Source organism: Penaeus vannamei, chromosome 10, assembly GCF_042767895.1.
Source record: "Penaeus vannamei isolate JL-2024 chromosome 10, ASM4276789v1, whole genome shotgun sequence".
Taxonomy (NCBI): Eukaryota; Metazoa; Arthropoda; class Malacostraca; order Decapoda; family Penaeidae; genus Penaeus; species Penaeus vannamei.
The window spans coordinates 45823648-45833647 of record NC_091558.1 but is presented as its reverse complement, the minus strand read 5'-3'; positions in this window follow the sequence as shown (position 1 = coordinate 45833647).

Sequence of the window (10000 nt, the reverse complement as noted above, 5' to 3'; positions counted from 1 at the left end):
ATAAATGATAAATAATAAATAAATAATAAATAAATAATAAATAAATAATAAATAAATAATAAATAAATAAATAAGAAATGATAAAAAATAGGAGAAATAATGGGTGTGAATTTCTCTTACGATTGATGTGAAGCGCAAAGTTCAGATCCCTTGCGAGGATAAGGGTTTTTCGAAGAAGGAAAAGGAAGTAAATAAGGTTAAGGACAAGGGAAGACCCGAGTATAAGGGTTTTGGAAGGAGGAAAAGGAAGTAAATAAGGTTAAGGACAAGGGAAGGCCCGAGTATAAGGGTTTTTCGAATTAGGAAAAGTAAATACAGTTTAGGACAAGGGATAAGGGTTTTCGAAGGAGGAAAAGGAAGTAAATAAGGTTTAGGACAAGGGAAGACCCGAGTATAAGGGTTTTCGAAGGAGGAAAAGTTATTAAAAAGGTTTACGACAAGGATTAAGGGTTTTTCGAAGGAGGAAAAGGAAGCAAGTAAGGTTTAGGACAAGGGAAAACCCAAGTATAAGGGTTTTCGAAGGAGGAAAAGTTATTAAAAAGGTTTACGACAAGGATTAAGGGTTTTTCGAAGGAGGAAAAGGAAGTAAATAAGGTTAAGGACAAGGGAAGACCCGAGTATAAGGGTTTTCGAAGGAGGAAAAGTTATTAAAAAGGTTTACGACAAGGATTAAGGGTTTTGGAAGTAGGAAAAATTAGTAAATAAGGTTTAGGACAAGGGAAGACCTAAGTATAAGTTTTTTTTCGAAGGAGGAAAAGGAAGGAAATAAGGTTTAGGACAAGGGACGACCCGAGTATAAGGGTTTTTGGAAGGAGGAAAAGGAAGTAAATACGGTTAAGGACAAGGGAAGACCCGAGTATAAGGGTTCTTCGAGGGAGTAAGTTAGTAAATAAGGTTTAAGACAAGGGAAGGCCAGAGTATAAGGGTTTTTCGAATTAGGAAAAGGATATACGGTTTAGGACAAGGGAAGACTCGAGTATAAGGGTTTTTTCGGAGGAGGAAAAGGAAGTAAATAAGGTTTAGGACAAAGGAAGACCCGAATATAAGGGTTTTTCGAAGAAGGAAAAGTTTGTAAATAAGGTTTAAGACAAGGAAAGGCCCGAGTATATTTTTTTTCGAAGGAGGCAAAATTAGTAAATAAGGTTTAGGACAAGGGATAAGGGTTTTTCGAAGGAGGAAAAGGAAGCAAGTAAGGTTTAGGACAAGGGAAGACCCGAGTATAAGGGTTTTCGAAGGAGGAAAAGGAAATAAATAAGGTTTAGGACAAGGGAAGACCTGAGTATAAGTTTTTTTCGAAGGAAGAAAAGTTAGTAAATAAGGTTTAGGACAAGAGATGACCTGAGTATAAGGGTTTTTCGAATTAGGAAAAGTTAGTAAATACGGTTTCGGACAAGGGACGACCCGAGTATAAGGGTTTTTCGAATTAGGAAAAGGAAGTAAGGAAGGTTAAGGACAAGGGAGGACCCGAGTATAAGGGTTTTGGAAGGAGGAAAAAGAAGTAAATAAGGTTAAGGACAAGGGAAGACCCGAGTATAAGGGTTTTGGAAGGAGGAAAAGGAAGTAAGGAAGGTTTAGGACAAGGGAAGACCCGAGTATAAGGGTTTTGGAAGGAGGAAAAGGAAGTAAATAGGGTTTAGGACAAGGGAAGACCCGAGTATAAGGGTTTTTGGAAGGAGGAAAAGGAAGTAAATAGGGTTTAAGACAAGGGAAGACCCGAGTATAAGGGTTTTGGAAGGAGGAAAAGGAAGTAAATACGGTTTAGGACAAGGGAAGACCCGAGTATAAGGGTTTTGGAAGGAGGAAAAGGAAGTAAGGAAGGTTTAGGACAAGGGAAGACCCGAGTATAAGGGTTTTGGAAGGAGGAAAAGGAAGTAAATAGGGTTTAGGACAAGGGAAGACCCGAGTATAAGGGTTTTTGGAAGGAGGAAAAGGAAGTAAATAGGGTTTAGGACAAGGGAAGACCCGAGTATAAGGGTTTTGGAAGGAGGAAAAGGAAGTAAATAGGGTTTAGGACAAGGGAAGACCCGAGTATAAGGGTTTTTGGAAGGAGGAAAAGGAAGTAAATAGGGTTTAAGACAAGGGAAGACCCGAGTATAAGGGTTTTGGAAGGAGGAAAAGGAAGTAAATAAGGTTAAGGACAAGGGAAGACCCGAGTATAAGGGTTTTGGAAGGAGGAAAAGGAAGTAAGGAAGGTTTAGGACAAGGGAAGACCCGAGTATAAGGGTTTTGGAAGGAGGAAAAGGAAGTAAATAAGGTCAAGGACAAGGGAAGACCCGAGTATAAGGGTTTTGGAAGGAGGAAAAGGAAGTAAATAGGGTTAAGGACAAGGGAAGACCCGAGTATAAGGGTTTTTGGAAGGAGGAAAAGGAAGTAAATAGGGTTTAGGACAAGGGAAGACCCGAGTATAAGGGTTTTGGAAGGAGGAAAAGGAAGTAAATACGGTTTAGGACAAGGGAAGACCCGAGTATAAGGGTTTTGGAAGGAGGAAAAGGAAGTAAATAAGGTTAAGGACAAGGGAAGACCCGAGTATAAGGGTTTTGGAAGGAGGAAAAGGAAGTAAGGAAGGTTTAGGACAAGGGAAGACCCGAGTATAAGGGTTTTGGAAGGAGGAAAAGGAAGTAAATAAGGTTAAGGACAAGGGAAGACCCGAGTATTAGGGTTTTGGAAGGAGGAAAAGGAAGTAAATAGGGTTAAGGACAAGGGAAGACCCGAGTATAAGGGTTTTTGGAAGGAGGAAAAGGAAGTAAATAGGGTTTAGGACAAGGGAAGACCCGAGTATAAGGGTTTTGGAAGGAGGAAAAGGAAGTAAATACGGTTTAGGACAAGGGAAGACCCGAGTATAAGGGTTTTGGAAGGAGGAAAAGGAAGTAAATACGGTTTAAGACAAGGGAAGACCCGAGTATAAGGGTTTTGGAAGGAGGAAAAGGAAGTAAGGAAGGTTTATGACAAGGGAAGACCCGAGTATAAGGGTTTTGGAAGGAGGAAAAGGAAGTAAATAAGGTTTAGGACAAGGGAAGACCCGAGTATAAGGGTTTTGGAAGGAGGAAAAGGAAGTAAGGAAGGTTTAGGACAAGGGAAGACCCGAGTATAAGGGGTTTTGGAAGGAAGAAAAGTTAGTAAATAAGGTTTAAGACAAGGGAAGGCCCGAGTATAAGGGTTTTTCGAATTAGGAAAAGGAAGTAAGGAAGGTTAAGGACAAGGGAAGACCCGAGTATGAGGGTTTTTGGAAGGAGGAAAAGGAAGTAAGGAAGGTTTAGGACAAGGGAAGACCCGAGTATAAGGGTTTTGGAAGGAGGAAAAGGAAGTAAATACGGTTTAGGACAAGGGAAGACCCGAGTATAAGGGTTTTGGAAGGAGGAAAAGGAAGTAAATAAGGTTAAGGACAAAGGAAGACCCGAGTATAAGGGTTTTTCGAATTAGGAAAAGGAAGTAAATAAGGTTTATGACAAGGGAAGACCCGAGTATGAGGGTTTTTGGAAGGAGGAAAAGGAAGTAAGGAAGGTTTAGGACAAGGGAAGGCCCGAGTATAAGGGTTTTCGAAGGAGGAAAAGGAAGTAAATACGGTTTAGGACAAGGGAGGACACGGGTATAAGGGTTTTTCGAATTAGGAAAAGGAAGTAAATAAGGTTAAGGACAAAGGAAGACCCGAGTATAAGGGTTTTCGAAGGAGGAAAAGGAAGTAAATAAGGTTTAGGACAAGGGAAGACACGAGTATAAGGGTTTTTGGAAGGACGAGAAGTAAATACGGTTTAGGAGAAGGGAAGACCCGAGTATAAGGGTTTTTCGAATTAGGAAAAGAAAGTAAGGAAGGTTTAGGACAAGGGAAGACCCAGTACACCGGTAGGTTCTTGTGGGCGGTCTTCGAAAAAGCAGTATCAGTGCATGTAAGATTTGGCGAATCCGTGGCCTTAGGATTAGGCGATGGAAAGATGGCGAGAATAGGCTTGGGAGACAAAAGCGAGCGAGGAGAAGGTCTCAAAACGGGATCAGATACTTTGTAAGTGGAATCGAATTCTATAAATGTAATAAGTGCAGTGGGAACGGCTAGAAGTGGAGTTGCAATGGGAGAAGTGGAGTTGCAATGGGAGAAGTGGAGTTGCAATGGGAGAAGTGGAGTTGCAATAGGAGAAGTGGAGTTGCAATGGGAGAAGTGGAGTTGCAATGGGAGAAGTGGAGTTGCAATGGGAGAAGTGGAGTTGCAATGGGAGAAGTGGAGTTGCAATAGGAGAAGTGGAGTTGCAATGGGAGAAGTGGAGTTGCAATGGGAGAAGTGGAGTTGCAATAGGAGAAGTGGCGTTGCAATAGGAGAAGTGGAGTTGCAATAGGAGAAGTGGAGTTGCAATAGGAGAAGTGGAGTTGCAACAGGAGAAGTGGAGCTGCAATAGGAGAAGTGGAGTTGCAACAGGAGAAGTGGAGCTGCAATAGGAGAAGTGGAGTTGCAATAGGAGAAGTGGAGTTGCAACAGGAGAAGTGGAGCTGCAATAGGAGAAGTGGAGTTGCAATGGGAGAAGTGGAGTTGCAATGGGAGAAGTGGCGTTGCAATAGGAGAAGTGGAGTTGCAATAGGAGAAGTGGAGTTGCAATAGGAGAAGTGGAGTTGCAACAGGAGAAGTGGAGCTGCAATAGGAGAAGTGGAGTTGCAACAGGAGAAGTGGAGCTGCAATAGGAGAACTAGAGTTGCGACAGAAGTGGAGTTGCAACAGGTCCGTGGAAGAGGAACAACGAAAATTGAATAAAGAGAGGTTTAAGAAAAGGCTTAATAATACTATGGACGTTTGGGGAAATTCTAATGCAGACGGAAAAGTGGATGAAATAATTTAAAACACTCAGGAGCTTGAAAAAGTAAAAGTAGAAAGAAAAAAAAGAAAAAAAAGATAGGAGGGTCATTATATGTATATATATATATATATAGATAGATAAAAAGATATATATATATATAGATAGATAGATAGATAGATAGATAGATAGATAGATAGATAGATAGATAAATAGATAGATAGATAGATAGATAGATAGATAAATAGATAGATAAATAGATAGATATAGATAGATAGTTAGACATAGATAGATAAAGATATGATAGGTAGATAGATACACACATAAACATACAGATAGATAAACATAGATAAAGAAAGAGAGAGAGACGAACGTGCCAAAAAGAAAAGAAAAGAAAAGAAAAGAAAAGAAAAGAAAAGAAAAGAAAAGAAAAGAAAAGAAAAGAAAAGAAAAGAAAAGAAAAGAAAAGAAAAGAAAAGAAAAGAGAAGAAAAGAAAAGAAAAGAAACGAAAAGAAAAGAAAAGAAAAGAAAAGAAAAGAAAAAAGAAAAGAAAAGAAAAGAAAAGAAAAGAAAAGAAAAGAAAAGGAAAGAAGAGAGAAGAAGAGAGAAGAAAAGGAATGAAAAGAAAAGAAAAGAAAAGGAAAGAAATGAAATGAAAAGAAAAGAAAAGGAAGGGAAAGGAAAGGAAAGAAAAGAAAACAAAAGAAAAGAAAAGAAAAGAAAAGAAAAGAAAAGAAAAGAAAAGGAAAGAAAAAAATCGCAAAGAAGAAGAACAAAAAAAAAGAAAAGAAAAAAACGAAAAGAAAAGAAAAAGAAAACGAAAAAAAGAAAGAAAAAAAAGAAGAAAATAGGCCTAGTTGAAGTCAATTAAGGGGATTAGGCCTTAATTCATTTTTTATTAGCTCTATCATTAGCATCTTAATGATGATAATGATGATGGGTATAATGATGGCGGGGATTAAGTTAATGATGATGGCGATAAGGATACCGATAATGGAGGTGGTGATTCTGATAAAGATGATAATCAGACAAATGAAGATCAACAACAATGACACCAAAGAAGAGAAGAGAAGAGAAGAGAAGAGAAGAGAAGAGAAGAAAAGAAAAGAAAAGAAAAGAAAAGAAAAGAAAAGAAAAGAAAAGAAAAGAAAAAATAAAGAAAAGAAAAGAAAAAAAAGAAAAAAAAAGAAAGAAAAGAAAAGAAAAGAAAAGAAAAGGAAAGAAAAGAAAAAAAAGAAAAGAAAAGAAGAGAAAAGAAAAGAAAAGAAAAAAAGAAAAGAGAAAGAAAGAAAAAAAAGAAAAGTAAAGAAAAGAAAAGAAAAGAAAGGAAAGGAAAGAAAAAAACGCAAAGAAGAAGAACAAAAAAAAAAGAAAATAAAAAAACGAAAAGAAAAGAAAAAGAAAACGAAAAAAAGAAAGAAAAAAAGAAGAAAATAGGCCTAGTTGAAGCCAATTAAGGGGATTAGGCCTTCGTGATGTTCATTCTTTATTGGCTCTATCATTAGCATCTTAATGATGATAATGATGATGGGTATAATGATGGCGGGGATTAAGTTAATGATGATGGCGACGAGGATACCGATAATGGAGTTGGTGATTCTGATAAAGATGAGAATCAGACAAATGGAAATCAACAACAATGACACCGAAGAAGAGAAGAAAACAGAAGCAAAGAAGAGAAGAAAACAGAAGCAAAGACAATAAGAATATAAAACAACGAAGACGGAACTAATAAACAAGGCGAGAAGTCGTGCGAGCGGCGACGCCCCCCCACCCCCCACCCCCCTCACCTTACAAAAAAAGAAAAAAAAGAAAACAGAACCAAAAACAAGGACAATAAGAGTCTTCAGAACCCTGGCACAATGAGAACGTAAAATAAAGATAAAAGATAAGAAATAAATAGATAGATAACTAAAAACTAACGAGAACAAGACCGAAAAGCAAAAATAAAATAAAAGATAAGAAATAAATAGATAAATAAATAAAAACTAACGAAAAAACAGACCGAAAAGCAAAAATAAAATAAAAGATAAGAAATAAATAGATAAACAAATAAAAAACTAACGAAAACAAAACCGAAAAGTAAAAATAAAATAAAAGATAAGAAATAAATAGACAAATAAATAAAAACTAACGAAAACAAGACCAAAAAGCAAAAATAAAATAAGAGATAAGAAATGAATAGATAAATAAATACAAACTAAGGAAAACAAAACCAAAAAGCAAAAATAAACTAAAAGATAAGAATTAAATAGATAAATAAATAAAACCTAACGAAAACAAGACCAAGATGCAAAAATAAAATAAAAGATAAGAAACAAATAAATAAATAACTAAAAACTAAAGAAAACAAAACCTAAGAGCAAAAATAAAATAAAAGATAAGAAACAAATAGATAAACAAATAAAAAACGAAGGAAAACAAGACCAAAAAGCAATAAACAAAAGCAGGTAAACAAATCTTCGGGCGAGGTCCTACCAGCGCCGACCACGACCTCACACGAACACCGCGAAACACACGAAAGAGAAAACAAGGAAACAGAAGCAAAAAACAAAGACAACGAGACAAAAAAAAGAAAGAGAGAGAGAGAGAGAGAGAGGCAGGGCTGGAGGGAAGGAGGGAGGGAGGGACGGAGAGGGAGAGGGAGAGGGAGAGGGAGAGGGGAGAGAGAGAGAGAGAGAGAGAGAAAGAGAGAGAGAGAGAGAGAGAGAGAGAGAGAGAGAGAGAGGGAGGGAGGGAGGGAGGAGAGAGGGAGAGGGATGGGAGAGAGAGAGAAGAGAGAGAGACAGGGAGAGGGAGAGGGAGAGGGAGGGAGGGAGGGAGGGAGGGAGGGAGGGAGGGAGGGAGGGAGAGAGGGAGGGAGAGAGGGAGGGAGAGAGAGAGAGAAAACAAACAAATTCAATAAAACTGAGGCGAGGTCCTATCCAGCGCCGACGGCTTCCTCAACAGGTGCGGGCGGGCTATTTCGGAGGAGGAGGAGGGGGAAGAAGGAGGAAGAGGGGGAAGAAGGAGGAAGAGGGGGATGGAGGAGGGGGATGGAGGAGGAAGGAGGAAGGGAGGGAAAGGAGAGGAGGAGGAAGGAGGAAGGGAGGGAGGAGGAGGAGGAGAGGGGGAAGGGGAAGGAGGAAGGAGGAGGAAAAGGAGGAAGGAGGAGGAAAAGGAGGAAGGAGGAGGAAAAGGAGGAAGGAGGAGGAAAAGGAGGAAGGAGGAGGGGGAAGGGGGAAGGGAGGAAGAGGAGGAGAAGAAGAAGAAGAAGGGGAAGAAAAGGAGGAAGGAGGAGAAGAAGAAGAAGAAGAAGAAGAGGGGAAGAAAAGGAGGAAGGAGGAGAAGGAGAAGAAGAAGAAGAAGGGGAAGAAGAAGGGGAAGGAGAAGAAGAAGAAGAAGGGGAAGGAGGAGAAAGAGGAGGAGGAGACAGTGATGGACTTGTTTATGGTAATCGAGCAAGGCGTTGTGGCGACCTCGTGTGTATCTGTCACGGTGGAAGTGTGCGAGTGAGAGAGAGAGAGAGAGAGAGGAGAGAGAGAGAGAGAGAGAGAGAGAGAGAGAGAGAGAGAGAGAGAGAGAGAGAGAGAGAGAGAGAGAGAGGGAGAGAGAGAGAGAGAGAGAGGGAGAGGGAGAGAGAGAGAGAGAGAGAGAGGGGGAGAGGGAGAGAGCGAGAGAGAGAGGGAGTGAGGGAAGAGGGAGATAGAGAGGGAGAGAGAGAGGGAGACAGAAAGAGACAGAGAGAGTAGGGGGGTTAGGATAATGGGAGGAAAGGATAGCAGGGGATAAGGAAGTAGTGAAGGCAGGGCATGGAAGGGGCGAGAGGGGAGGGGAGAACAGGTGGAGAGGGGGGGGGGGGGAGAAGGGGGTATGCGGGATGGAGGGAGGAAGGGAGGGAAGGGGAGAAGGAGAGAATAAGGGAAGGAAAGCAGGAGAGAATAAGAGGAAGGGAGAGGAGAGGAGAGAAGGAGAGAGTAAGAGGAGAGGAAAGAGGGAGAGAAGGAGAGAAAGAGTGAATTTGGGAGAGGAGAGAAGGAGAGAATAAGAGGAGAGGAGAGTAAAGAAGGAGAGGAGAGAAAGAGAGAAAGAGAGAATAAGAGAGGAGAGAAGGAGAGAATAAGAGGAGAGGAGAGAAAGAGAGAATAAGAGAGAAGGAGAGAAGGAGAGAAATAGAGAATAAGAGAGGAGAGGAGAGGAGAGAAGGTAAGAAATAGAGAACAAGAGGAGAGAAGGAAAGAATATTAGGTAAGAAAGAGAGAATAAGAGGAGAGAAAGAGAGAAGGAGAGAAGGAGAGAAATAGAGAATAAAAGAGAATGAGGAAATAAGAGGAGAGGAGAGGAGGAGAGGGGCGGGGCGACGGGCGGGGTGAGGTGAGAGGTCTCCTCGGATGCCATTTGTCTGGCGTGAGGGCGGGGGCACACGGTTAAAGAGCAGGGGAGGGGGGGGGGAGGGGGAGGGAGGGGGGGGGAGGGAGGGAGGGAGGGGGAGAGAGGGGGGGAGGGAGTGGAGAATGATGGAGGGAGATGGAGGAGGAGTTAGAGGAGGAGGAGGAGTTAGAGGAGGAAGAGGAGGAGGAGGAGGTGGAGGAGGAGGAGGAGGAGGAGTTAGAGGAGGAGGAGGAGAAAGAAGAGGAGGAGGAGGAGGAGGAGTTAGAGGAGGAGGAGGAGACGAAGAAGAAGAAAGATAAAGCAAAAGAAAAATAATAAGAATAAAAGGTTTAATAAAAAAGAAAAGGAAAAAGAAAAAGAAAAAGAAGACGAAAGGGGAAGGAGGAGGAGGAAAAGTAGAAGGGGAAGAGAATATGATGGAGAAGGAAAATGATGAAAATACGGGAAAAGAGATATTTAAAGGATGGAAGACAAGAGGGAAGAGCAGAAAGAAAAATGTGCGAGGGAGAGTGATGAAATGTCCCGCCATATTTTGTGGTCCTGTGCCCGCGGAAGGCTGCCTTGTCACGCGTTCATATTCTTTTAGTGTTTTACAGACAGTAGATAAAGACGCCATTTTTTTACACGACCTGTACGTGTGTTCGGTGTTCGGTGAAATCTATTTCTAGTTTAAAATGACTAGAAATATTTCGGTTTTGGTCAGATTTCAGCGTTTATTGGTGTTATTTCTTCATATTTTGTCTAATCTTTATTTACTAATTTCTTCGTTCAATGTGTTCTGATTATGTTTTTCTTTTTTCTTATATGTACGTTATCTTGTTTAATTTGATTTACAAGTAACTTGAGGAAAAAA